Source organism: Orcinus orca, chromosome 1 (genome assembly GCF_937001465.1).
Source record: "Orcinus orca chromosome 1, mOrcOrc1.1, whole genome shotgun sequence".
Taxonomy (NCBI): domain Eukaryota; kingdom Metazoa; phylum Chordata; class Mammalia; order Artiodactyla; family Delphinidae; genus Orcinus; species Orcinus orca.
Genome location: NC_064559.1, coordinates 102,560,233 through 102,573,210, shown reverse-complemented (window position 1 = coordinate 102,573,210; position 12,978 = coordinate 102,560,233). Strand labels below are relative to the sequence as shown.

General features: G+C 48.9%; 1 long non-coding RNA gene across 9 annotated transcripts in view; it reads right to left on the bottom strand.

Annotated features, from left to right (window-relative positions):
- Positions 1-12,978, bottom strand: part of LOC125964257 (uncharacterized) — a 161,600-nt gene that overhangs the window by 94,071 nt on the left and 54,551 nt on the right. For 2 of the 9 annotated variants that reach the window (XR_007477102.1, XR_007477101.1), the window contains exon 2: positions 7,617-7,912. The exons of the other annotated variants lie outside the window; for them this stretch is intronic. This is a non-coding gene — a long non-coding RNA (uncharacterized LOC125964257). The remainder of the gene's footprint in view (positions 1-7,616; positions 7,913-12,978) is intronic. 9 annotated transcript variants of the gene reach the window in all.

Below are 12,978 nucleotides of genomic sequence, written 5' to 3'. Positions count from 1 at the left end.
CAAAATTCAAAAAGAGTCATGTACCAAAATGTTCATTGCAGCTCTATTTACAATAGCCCGGAGATGGAAACAACCTAAGTGCCCATCATCGGATGAATGGATAAAGGAGATGTGGCACATATATACAATGGAATATTACTCAGCCATAAAAAGAAATGAAATTGAGCTATCTGTAATGAGGTGGATAGACCTAGAGTCTGTCATACAGAGTGAAGTAAGTCAGAAAGAGAAAGACAAATACCGTATGCTAACACATATATATGGAATTTAAGGGAAAAAAATGTCATGAAGAACCTAGGGGTAAGCCAGGAGTAAGACAAAGACCTACTGGAGAACGGACTTGAGGATGTAGGGAGGGGGAAGGGTGAGCTGTGACAGGGCGAGAGAGAGGCATGGACATATATACAGTAACAAACGTAAGGTAGATAGCTAGTGGGAAGCAGCCACATGGCACAGGAATATCGGCTCGGTGTTTTGTGACCGCCAGGAGGGTTGGGATAGGGAGGGTGGGAGGGAGGGAAACGCAAGAGGGAAGATATATGGGAACATATGTATATGTATAACTGATTCACTTTGTTATAAAGCAGAAATTAACACACCATTGTAAAGCAATTATACCCCAATAAAAATGTTAAAAAAAATCATACATCCATCACACACACATATCCACTGTGAATAATTTTTAAAGTCATAGCACCCATTGATTCTCTAGCTTGGGGTTTCTCCTGGGCTATTTTTCTCTCACTGCCCTCCTACATTCCATTCCCTAAATCCTTGTGGTATCAGGGTAACCTGAGTAACCGGTGGTAACCTCAGGCCCACAGGTAATCCAAACTTCTTTCTATTACGTCCACTACACCCATACCTTTCCACCGAATCCTTCTCTCACTAAGAGTCCCCAAATTGAGGTCTTTGCATCTCTTTTTCTGTACCTGTCTCCCATTTCACGTTCTGGGCTACAAGGGAATCACTGAAAATCCACAGAAGTGCCCAAAGGAATCAGAAAGGAACAAAACATAAACTAAATGTGTGAATTATCCCCAACGTAGATCACAGAGCGTGTAGGATTCAGAATACGCTAAAGACAAAAGTTTTAGTTTTAGTTTAGCATTGCTTCCATGCTTGGCTGGTCTCTTCGTCCTCCACCACCATTGTTCATGCCCTCCAGTTAGGCTCCATCCATCTACCTATTTATCCATCACCGATCCATCCATCCCAAGCAGCAATGCATCATCGCATCCTTCGTAAGTACTTGCCCCTCCCTTCGTTTAGAATGTGAGGGATGCTGTGGAAGCACAAACTCGCACACAAGGCTCCAGTATTCTTGGTTTAATCCCCGTGATGAAAGCAAGCTCAGACCGTCAAGACAACAAAAAGCAGTTTGACCGGAAGACGTCTAATTCATGGGCAACTTGGAAGCCACAGATACGTCATTCCTGCCCTCAGAACTCAGAGGAGACAGAGAGAGAACACTGAGGGCTGTTGAGGGGAGGAAGGAGAACTTGGTCATCTGTGTCATAATGACATTCACCACAGGGCTCCCAGAAAATGTCTTTCCACGAAGAACACCGGGAGAAGGGAGGTTCAGAGCAGAAGGACAGCAGGATGTGTGTAAGTAAGCAGCAGTGCGTTCCAGGACTGCGTAGAGCAGCAGCCAATGCTGCGAGTGCTAGTTGTTCCCAGGAGGCCAGTCTTCAACGTCTCAGCTCCTGTCTGTGGTGGAGAGAGCACATAGCCTCTGCAGCCACCTGCACCATTAGACACCACGGAATGCTGGGGGGCGCGTCCAGTTTCCAGACCTATGTGTCCTAAATATTTCCAACAGAGCGTTGCATTCAACACAACTCAACGATGACACACAAAATGAACTCCCTGAAAATGATGAGCTCTTTGAGCCAATTCCCCACCCTCAGATACCTCAGTCTGCACAGGCTCCAAATAGCTCCTCTCCTGCCTCACATACATGACCTTGCCCCAGAACTCTCATTTGGGTTCTTATTCTCTATTTCCTCATCCTCCCCACTCAGCTGATTAAGACAAGGTTGAATTTTGCCTCTCTGGGCTTCACTTAATTTTCTCCTCCACTAATTATCATACTAGGAATGTGTGCACACGGGGTTATGTGTGGACCATCTTGCTGAATTTTCCTTTATCCCGTCATAGTGGGTTTGGATGCCAGATGCATGTCTATGCTGGACTGAATCCAATACTTCCCTAGGCCTCACTTTACTCATGTGTATATTGGGAAAATAATACCTGCAACCTGGGGTTGACGGGGAGGGGTCTTCAATGAGACAATGTAAATTAATAGTAAATAGGTTGTAACACATAGTAAATGTTGGATGAATGTTAGCTCCTGCTTTTATTATTATTCTCCACTTCCTGACAGAGCAGCAAGACCCTCCACTTATTACCTCCAACCTGACGACATGGGTTCCACACCGTTAGTCAGAACAAGGTGTGAGGGGCAGGGCGCATCTTGGGGCCAGGACAAGGAAGAGTTGTGTAGACCAAAGCATCCGAGGGGTGTTCACAGGCGGAAATGGTATTTTGTCCAGGGTCTATTCACCACATTGGGTGGTTGCCCTTTTCTTCCACAAACTTCCCTTTGTAACACCTGCCCATGATGATTCCTGCTGTTGAGGCAGTCCTGGGCTGCTCTGTCCCACAGTGACATTTGCCTGTGAAGGTACACTGCCAGCCATGTCTCTTGGAGGCAGACCCTACTCCCAGGAGGAGGCTGATAAGCTGAGGAAGCATGGGAAGGGCATGGTGTGTGCCAAGCACTCACACGCACAGATACCACCATATGGAAGCAGGTCTTGCTCTTCCTATGAGAGGTAGTGGCAAGGTGAAGAGAAGCTCCTTACGTGTTCAGTGTAACAACACCTTGCACATGGTGGAGGTGAGATTCAAACCCTGGTCCTTACCTTTGCAACATGGCAAGTGCTCTGACCGTGCTAGTGGCTAGAAGAAGCATAAAGCGTGGATCCCGTCTTTCCAGAACTTAAAACTCACTGATCCGTTGGGAAGGCAAAGGCAGTACCTTCAAACAGTCACACATTCACACGTGTTTATACAGGGGTACACGTTCATATCAAAGACACACACGGGGTTATTATTCAGAGTAAATACTCCTCGTGTGAAGACTTCCACTGACCATGGAGAATAGAAGATGGAGCAGCGTCCCAGAGGCCCCCGCTGGGCAGGCGTCGTCCTCCCAGCTTCTCCAAACAAAGAAATTCCCTTAGAAGGTAGTATAGTGCAAAAAAAAGAACACACACACATATCCGGGAGCCTGGCAGGGCTGGGTTAAATCCTCTCTTCCCTGCTTTTTCCTTAAGTAACCTTAGCGAACAGAAACTTTTGAAGCTGTAAAATGAAAATAGCTCCGACTTCAAAGCCTGAATTACACACTCGAGCAGAGATTCTGACAGTCAGGGGAGGACTGCCCCTCCCTCATCCTCCCGGGACAAGACCCTTTGAACAGGGAGGGCGTCTCTCAGCCACCCAGATGATGGCACACACCCTGCCGTGCCCCAGGGGATGCCCAGCTGGCGATGGATTTCAGCAGAGAGGCTCTAGCTCCAGCCACCAGGAGTCCTTTGTCCGGAACCCTGTCTGTTGATGCGGCCGGCCCCAGAGGGTCAGCTCGGCCTTCCCCTGCATATGTGTGCACGGGCCCCGGTCTGGTGTTTATTCACAGATGCCTGGCACAGAAGATACAGTGAGCTTAGCCTAGGCCCAAGTTCTGCTGAAACCTCCTTGGACCCAGTTGTCCCTTCTGCATTTGTTTGTGTGTGTGTGTGTGTATGTTTCTGTGTCTGTGTGTGTCTGTGTGTTTGTATATGAGAGGCAGAGGTTTGGAGGAAGAGAAAGAGTGATGCCAATGAACGTCAGGGAACAATACCATCCCAAGGATAAGCGTTTATTTGTACCTCTGGCTCCTAGAGGAAATGTTCCTATGTCCTCTGTTGGTAGATGCAATACTACATAATGCATGCTTGAGATAGCAGATTCCACACCCAACAAAATCTGTTCTGGGTAGTGAGGGCTTAGTCCAGAAAAGATGGACTGGATGTAACACCCAAACTCATGGATCTTCAGACGTTCACATTTTCTCTAGTAACGCAGGCATTGCTATGGCGACAAGTGGGTTTGAGTTCTTCAGCTCATCCAAGGCAAACCATTGAAAAGTATCTACAGAGTTGGAAGCAGTAGGCGGAGAAGAGGATGTGAAACGGTTTAGGGACCAGGGAGGCTCTGGCCCTCCTTGCTGGCCACCGTCCCCAGGGCCTGGTGTGTTGTGTGAGCTCACTACGTCTTGATGAATTATTAGTTATCCCAGAACACATGCCCCACGTGGCCTTTCCTCTCTGCTACTAGGGACCTGAGGTGAAATCTCTCTCCAAGCCTATCAGGGTTGCCTCTGTCAGAGTGACAACAGGCAGAAGGGGTTCTTCTCCCGGGAAGGGCTGGGTTCCTCTGGGTTTCCTACGGGGCCGAGCCCATGCATAGCCTGCCCTTATGGTGAGTCCCAGAGGAGGCACCATTGATATCGAAGGTTGTCTTCTCATGCTGCAGTGTGAATTCCCAAGATCTAGGGTTACTGTAGTGCTTGCAGCTGAGCTGTGGCTAAATTCCAGGTCTGAGAATGAAACGTGCCGTCCTCAGGACTGGCTTGCCCATTTCCATTTGTGTCAGTCAAGGTCTTAGGACACTGGCGGCAAGTACCGCTACTTGCCTTCAAATGTGGCAACGACCTCCTCCCTAATTCTAAGACTGGGCTTTGCCCCAGCTTTCAGAGCCCAACTACATGGAGCACCCAACCATCACTGAGCCCTTATTCTGTGCCCAACAGTGTGCACATGCTTACACATGTTGTCCAAAATAAGCCTTTCAGCTGACATGCAGTGTGTGGTTATCCTGTGTAGCAGATGAGGAAACTGGTGCGCAAAGATGTAAAGTGCCCAAAGTCACCCAGCTGGTGAAGATCAGAGCCCCAGTCGGAACACTAATTGGGGAACTATTTAAGGTATGTTTCATCCTTTGATGGATGTTGTTTCAACATTTTCATCCTGGTCCCTGCCCTGTGGCATCCTTCTTTGTTCTGGAATCTCTAAGTGGAACGGGAAGGACGCATCAGCCCTTAAGCCCTGGTATTTCAGATTCCAGGAGCCAGAACGGGTGACTCGTCCAGCAGCCCATGCCAGGTCAAAGTTTCTTAGCTCCCCAGCCTCTCCACCTTATGATAATCATTTCCTGAGAAGCCTGCAGTCTGCGTGACTTATACACCTGTAAGTGAGATACGTACTCTCAACAGTAACCGCCCAGTTTCTGTGAATGAAGACTAATGTTTTGCTGACCAAGAGGCAGCACAGAGAGCTGCAGCCCCATTTGTTGTTTATATTACAGCAGGTGAAAAATCAAAGTGGGTTGCCCAGGTTTGTTTCCAGATCAGGCTGAATGTGGCTCTGAGTCTAGGTTAAGTCAAGGTCCCAACTTTGCTGAGTTTACTGTGTCTCCCCAAGAGCCACTCACCCCTCAGTAGTTGTTTCTCTTACAACAAGGATCGCTGTGCACGCTGATCGGCCCACACCTTCCCGCACCAACCGGAATATCCTGGAACACTACCCTCACCGCTCCGACACCCAGCAGTGTCCTGCATGCTTGCTTAGCACCATCCCAGAAGTCAAGCTTCTAGGGGAAAACATCACGAGTGGGTTTGGAAACACGAGGAAGCCACGGCTCGTAACGTGATGGCGAAATGGGGCCAGGGCTCGCGTGAAGGCACTGTCATCCTCAAGCACCGTCAAACCGAGAGTGAGTTTACCAGCCCAGGAGATGAGTAAAACCTCAAGTTTGAGGAAGGGCAGATACATCCTATTGTGACTGGGGCCTAGCACACCCCAATCGTAGGCCACCTCATGGCTTGCAAGAGGGATTTGAGACGTATAAAAGGTGTGCAGTCTTAGAGCATCTCAAAAGCCTCAGCTTCTCCACGTTCCAGCCACTGGTGAAATCAGGTATGTCGGGCAAAGGAACGCAGCTCTTGGGAGCTTGGTTCTACCTGGTCCAAAACTCTGCGGGCAGCTGGGGCTTGCGCACTGGCTGGCTGGTCAGAAAGAAAGGACTTGTGTGGGCACCTCTCTCGTCCGTATCATTGGGGACCCACCTCTCTTGGGCTACAAGTCAACATCTGAAGTGTGTGGGGTGGGGGCTGAGATGGGGGTCCAGGGTGTGACCAGAGTCCTGTCTTGAGGGTCCTGCTGGCGTGTGTGGTGGCGCTGTTGTCGTGGCCAGGAGATGAGCGGAGCTGATTAGGAGAGGGTAGCACCAACTCTAGGGCAGGGCTGCCCTGAAGGGAAAGGCCAGTGCAGCGAGGGAGGAGAGCTCCTCAGGGAGCAGGGGGCAGAGGCCCAGGGAGCTCAGAGCAGCAAGGACATGAGGAGGTGGTAAAGCGGCCATGTCCTGCTCTGGGAGTCGGGGACCATTGTTCCACCCCCGTGTGCTCAGTGCCTGGGGATCCAGGACTTCCCTCTCTAAGATGTGCATTCTCCTCTACAATTTAGTATCGATCTAAACGGTCATTTTGTCTCTAGATGAGTCTTTTCTATGAATTCTCTTACAGAGTGGTTAGCATGCTCCATTACAATTGTTTGATATTTATATAAAAGGTCAAAATCTTTACAAGAGTACTCAACGTGTTTTGGTTCTCGTGTGTGTGTATGTGTGTGTGTGTGACCACGCGAGCACACACACACATATATCTTTACACTCATATTTACCTGTGTATTTACATGTGTTTGTGTGGAGTTTCATATGCTCATTAATCCTTACAACAACTTTAAGAAGAGTACAGAGAAGTTAAGTACCTTGCTCAAAGTCACACAGCTGGTTAATTTTGGAGACAGGACTCACATCCAAGAAAATCATGTTCTAAATTCCACAGTATCTGCTGTGGAAGGATAATACATTTGTCCTCATTGCCCCTGACCTTTCTTCTTATTCTTTCCTTCTCTCTCCTGTCTCTGTCTGTCTGTCTCTCTCTCATTTTTTATATTTTTGTTTTTTCTACCCCTCTCCATTACTCTTCTCCTTTCACCCTTTTTTCCTCTCTTTCTTCTTTCCTTCCTTCCTTCTATATTTCTTTATTTGTCTCAGTTAAAACCTTGCTATGGCTTACAAACTGTAGCTACAATTTATAGTGACTCACATCACTGCAGACACACACACACACACATTTAATGGGTGAAGCCACCAGGCAAAGGTTGAAACGGCACAGGTTTGAATGAGGCAAGTGGTTCTCCTGGGTTGAGTGTCTCTAAGGTTCAAGAGTTCCTCAGTTCAGTGTCTTTTCCGTTGCAGTGCACATCCAGACCAGAATGTATCATCCAAAGCAGAAGCTGTGCTGCCCGCTACCAAAGTATTGCTGCCCTCCATCCCAGCCATGCTGCACCCCACCAAATTATTGCTGCCCCTCACCAAAGTATTGCTGTCCCCCACCTCAGCAGTACTGTCCCCCTCCGCGGCAATGCTGCCCCCCAGTAAAGTACTGTTTCCCCCCACCAAAACACTGCTAACTCCACCTCAGCACAGCAAGCAGCCTTGCCAACCTCCACCCAAGGGCAAGGAGCCCTCTATCCCAAAGTGCCCAGCCCCTCAGCAGTGCCACAAGTCCAAGCAGAAGTAAACCCCAGGCATGGGCCAGAGGCCAAGCTCCCTGCAGAACAGAGAACATGAAGCCATCTCCCCTCTCTCAGCCAGCTAGCTGTCAGCACCGCTCACCCCCGGCTTCTGGAAGCAGCCACAATTGTGGAAAAGGCAGCACCAAGATGGCAGCTTCCTGGATCAACATTTCTTATGAATTAGCAGCTGCAATTTCCATTTAGCAAAGGATCCGGTTCTAAACCTTCTAATCTTCTTTGCAGACTTGTATACTTCGCCGTTTTGGCTTGTTGGAAACTTAAGCAACATGCCCGACCATCCTTTCCTAGCACACTTGGTCTCTGCTCCAGTTTTTCAAACAATTAAACACAATTTCGCTGCCATGAATGTGTCGGTTTGATTATTTCATCATCTTACAGTTGTTAACTCCTGCAGATTTTGTATCCTGCTGCCTAAATATGAGCCCTTGAGGGCTGGGCATGTGGGTGCAGGCTGAGCAAAAGGCATGGGGAGGTGCACTTCTGAGCTGAAGGACATTTTCCTTGGTCCTGCCAGGGTGAGGAGGAGAGATGGGCACTTCAGCCGCATGGAGACACATCCCCCCATAATTGCAAAATGAGAACAGCCTTTGGACAGTGGGGAGATGATTCCCGTCTCGAAAATGGAGGCCCAAAAAGAGTAAGGGAAACTCAGCCAGGAGCTAAAGAGTAGAGCATAGGCAAATAAAGGGAAATTCAGAGAATACTCTAGGGGCATGTGGGTGAAAATGAATTGAGGACCGGGCCTCAAAATCTCTACTACTGGTAAAAGAAAATGTGATTTTGTTCAAGCTACCAAAATGTGATAGTAGGAGACAGTGTATGTAAAAATCATACAACCATCACACACACATATCCGCTGTCAATATTTTTTTTGTTTTTTTTTTTCTGTACGCGGGCCTGTCACTGATGTGGCCTTTCCCGTTGCGGAGCACAGGCTCTGGACGCGCAGGCTCAGTGGCCATGGCTCACGGGCCCAGCCGTTCCGCGGCATGTGCGATCTTCCCGGACCGGGGCACGAACCCGCGTCCCCTGCATCGGCAGGCGGACTCTCAACCACTGCGCCACCAGGGAAGCCCCACTGTCAAGAGATTTTAAAGTCATAGCACCCATTGATTCTCTAGCTTGGGGTTTCTCCTGTGCTATTTTTCTCTCACTGCCCTCTTACTTTCCATTCCCTAAATCCTTGCGGTATCAGGGTAACCTGAGTAACCGGTGGTAACCTCAGGCCCACAGGTAAGCCAAAGTTCTTCTTTCTATTACGTCCACTACACCCATACCTTTCCACCGAATCCTTCTCTCACTAAAACTCCCCAAATTGAGGTCTTTGCATCTCTGTTCCTATACCCGCCTCCCATTTCATGTTTCTGGGCTACAAGGGAATCACTGAAAATCCACAGAAGTACCCAAAGGAATGAGAAAGGAACAAAACATAAACTAAATGTGTGAATTATCCCCAACATATATCACAGAGCATGTAGGATTCAGAATACGCTAAAGACAAAAGGTTTAGTTTTAGTTTAGCATTGCTTCCATGGTTGGCTGGTCTCTTCATCCTCCACCACCTCTGTTCATGCCCTTCAGCGAGGCTTCATCCATCTACCTATTTACCCATCACCAATCCATCCATCCCAAGCAGCAATGCATCATCGCATCCTTTGTAAGTACCTGCCCCTCCCTTCGTTTAGAATGTGTGGGATGTTGTGGAAGCAAAAACTCACATACAAGGCTCCAGTATTCTTGGTTTAATCCCCGTAAGGAAAGCAAGCTCAGATCATCAAGACAACAAAAATCAGTTTGACCGGAAGACGTCTAATTCATGGACGACTTGGAAGCCACAGATATGTCATTCCTGCCCTCAGAATTCAGAGGAGACAGAGAGAGAACACTGAGGGCTGTTGAGGGGAGGAAGGAGAACTTGGCCATCTGTGTCATAATGACATCCACCACAGGGCTCCCAGAAAATGTCTTTCCAGGTAGAACACCGGGAGAAGTGAGGTTCAGAGTCGAAGGACAGCAGGATATGTGTAAGTAAGCAGGAGTGCGTTCCAGGACTGCGTAGAGCAGCAGCCAATGCTGCGAGAGCTAGTTGTTCCCAGGAGGCCAGTCTTCAACGTCTCAGCCCCTGTCCGTGGTGGAGAGAGCACATAGCCTCTGCAGCCACCTGCACCATTTTACACCACGGAATGCTGGGGGGCGCGTCCAGTTTCCAGACCTATGTGTCCTAAATATTTCCAACAGAGCGTTGCATTCAACAGAACTCAACGATGACACACAAAATGAATTGAAAAGCTGTAGACACCTTAAGTGGACTCCCTGAAAATGATGAGCTCTTTGAGCCAATTCCCCACCCTCAGATACCTCATTCAGCACAGGCTCCAAAACCTCCTCTCTTGCCTCATATACATGAAGTTGCCCCAGAATTCTATTTGGGTTCTTATTCTCTATTTCCTCATCCTCCCCCTTCAGCTGATTAAGACAAGGTTGAATTTTGCCTCTCTGGGCTTCACTTAATTTTCTCCTCCACTAATTATCATACTAGGATTGTGTGCACACGGGGTTATGTGTGGACCATCTTGTGGAATTTTCCTTTATCCTGTCAGAGTGGGTTTGGATGCCAGATGCATGCCTATGATGGACTGAATCCAATACTTCCCTAGGCCTCACTTTACTCATGTGTATAGTGGGCAGAATAATACCTGCAACCTGGGGTTGACGGGGAGGGGTCTTCAATGAGACAATGTAAATAAATAGTAAGTAGGATGTAACACATAGTAAATGTTGGATGAATGTTAGCTCTTGCTTTTATTATTATTCTCCACTTCCTGACAGAGCAGCAAGACCCTCCACTTATTACCTCCAACCTGACGACATGGGTTCCACACCGTTAGTCAGAACAAGGTGTGAGGGGCAGGGCACATCTTGGGGCCAGGACAAGTAAGAGTTGTGTAGACCAAAGCATCCGAGGGGTGTTCACAGGGGGAAATGGTACTTTGTCCAGGGCCTATTCGCCACATTGTGTGGTTGCCCTTTTCTTCCACAAACTTCCCTTTGTAACACCTGCCCATGATGATTCCTGCTGTTGAGGCAGTCCTGGGCAGCTCTGGCCCACAGTGACATTTGCCTATCAAGGTACACCGCCAGCCATGTCTTTTGGAGGCAGACCCTACTCCCAGGAGGAGGCTGATAAGCTGAGGAAGCATGGAAAGGGCATGGTGTGTGCCAAGCACTCACACACACAGATACCACAATATGGAAGCAGGTCTTGCTCTTCCTATGAGAGGTAGTGGCAAGGTGAAGTGAAGCTCCTTACGTGTTCAGTGTAACAACACCTTGCACATGGTGGAGGTGAGATTCAAACCCTGGTCCTTATCTTTGCAACATGGCAAGTGCTCTGACCGTGCTAGTGGCTAGAAGAAGCATAAAGCGTGGATCCTGTCTTTCCAGAACTTAAAACTCACTGACCCGTTGGGAAGGCAAAGACAGTACCTTCAAACAGTCACACATTCACACGTGCTTATACAGGGGTACACGTTCATATCAAAGACACACACGGGGTTATTATTCAGAGTAAATACTCCTCGTGTGAAGACTTCCACTGACCATGGAGAACAGAAGATGGAGCAGCGTCCCAGAGGCCCCCGCTGGGCAGGCGTCGTCCTCCCAGCTTCTCCAAACAAAGAAATTCCCTAGAAGGTAGTATAGTGCAAGAAGAAGAACACACACACATATCCGGGAGCCTGGCAGGGCTGGGTTTAATCCTCTCTTCCCTACTTTTTACTTAAGTAACCTTAGCGAATAGAAACTTTCGAAGCTGTAAAATGAAAATAGCTCCGACTTCAAGGCCTGAATTAGAAACTCGAGCAGAGATTGTGACAGTCAGGGGAGGACTGCCCCTCCCTCATCCTCCCGGGACAAGACCCCTTGAACAGGGAGGGCGTCTCTCAGCTGCCCAGATGATGGCACACACCCTGCCGTGCCCCAGGGGATGCCCAGCTGGCGATGGATTTCAGCAGAGAGGCTCTAGCTCCAGCCACCAGGAGTCCTTTGTCCGGAACCCTGTCTGTTGATGCGGCCGGCCCCAGAGGTTCAGCTCGGCCTTCCCCTGCATATGTGTGCACGGGCCCCAGCCTGGTGTTCATTCACAGATGCCTGGCACAGTAGATACAGTGGGCTGAGCCTGTGGCCAGGTTCTGCTGTGACCTCCTTGGTCCCAATTGTCCCTTCTGCCTTCTGTATGTGTGTGTTTGTGTGTGTGTGTGTGTGTGTTTCTGTGTCTGTGTGTGTCTGTGTGTTTGTATATGAGAGTCAGAGGTTTGGAGGAAGACAAAGAGTGATGCCAATGAATGTCAGGGAACAATACCATTCCAAGGATAAGCGTTTAGTTGTACCTGTGGCTCCTAGAGGACATGTTCCTATCTTCTCTGTTGGTAGATGCAATACTACATAACGCATGCTTGAGATAGCAGACTCCACACCCAACAAAATCTGTTCTGGGTAGTGAGGGCTTAGGCCAGAAAAGATGGACTGGATGTAACACCCAAACTCATGGATCTTCAGACGTTCACATTTTCTCTAGTAACGCAGGCATTGCTACGGCGACAAGTGGGTTTGAGTTCTTCAGCTCATCCAAGGCAAACCATTGAAAAGTATCTACAGAGTTGGAAGCAGTAGGCGGAGAAGAGGATGTGAAACGGTTTAGGGACCAGGGAGGCTCTGGCCCTCCTGGCTGGCCACCGTCCCCAGGGCCTGGTGTGTTGTGTGAGCTCACTACGTCTTGATGAAGTATTACTTATCCCAGAACACATGCCCCACGTGGCCTTTCCTCTCTGCTACTAGGGACCTGAGCTGAAATCTCTCTCCAAGCCTATCAGGGTTGCTTCTGTCAGAGTGACAACAGGCGGAAGGGGTTCTTCTCCCGGGAAGGCCTGGGATCCTCTGGGTGTCCTTCGGGGCCGAGCCCATGCATAGCCTGCCCTTACGGTGAGTCCCAGAGGAGGCACCATCGATATCCAAGGCTGTCTTCTCATGCTGCAGTGTGAATTACCAAGATGTAGGGTTACTGTAGTGCTTGCAGCTGAGCTGTGGCTAAGTTCCAGGTCTGAGAATGAAACGTGCCATCCTCAGGACTGGCTTGCCCATTTCCATTTGTGTCAGTCAAGGTCTTAGGAGAGTGGCGGAAAGTACCGCTACTTGCCTTCAAATGTGGCAACGACCTCCTCCCTACTTCTAAGAGTGGGCTTTGCCCCAGCTTTCAGAGCCCGACTCCACG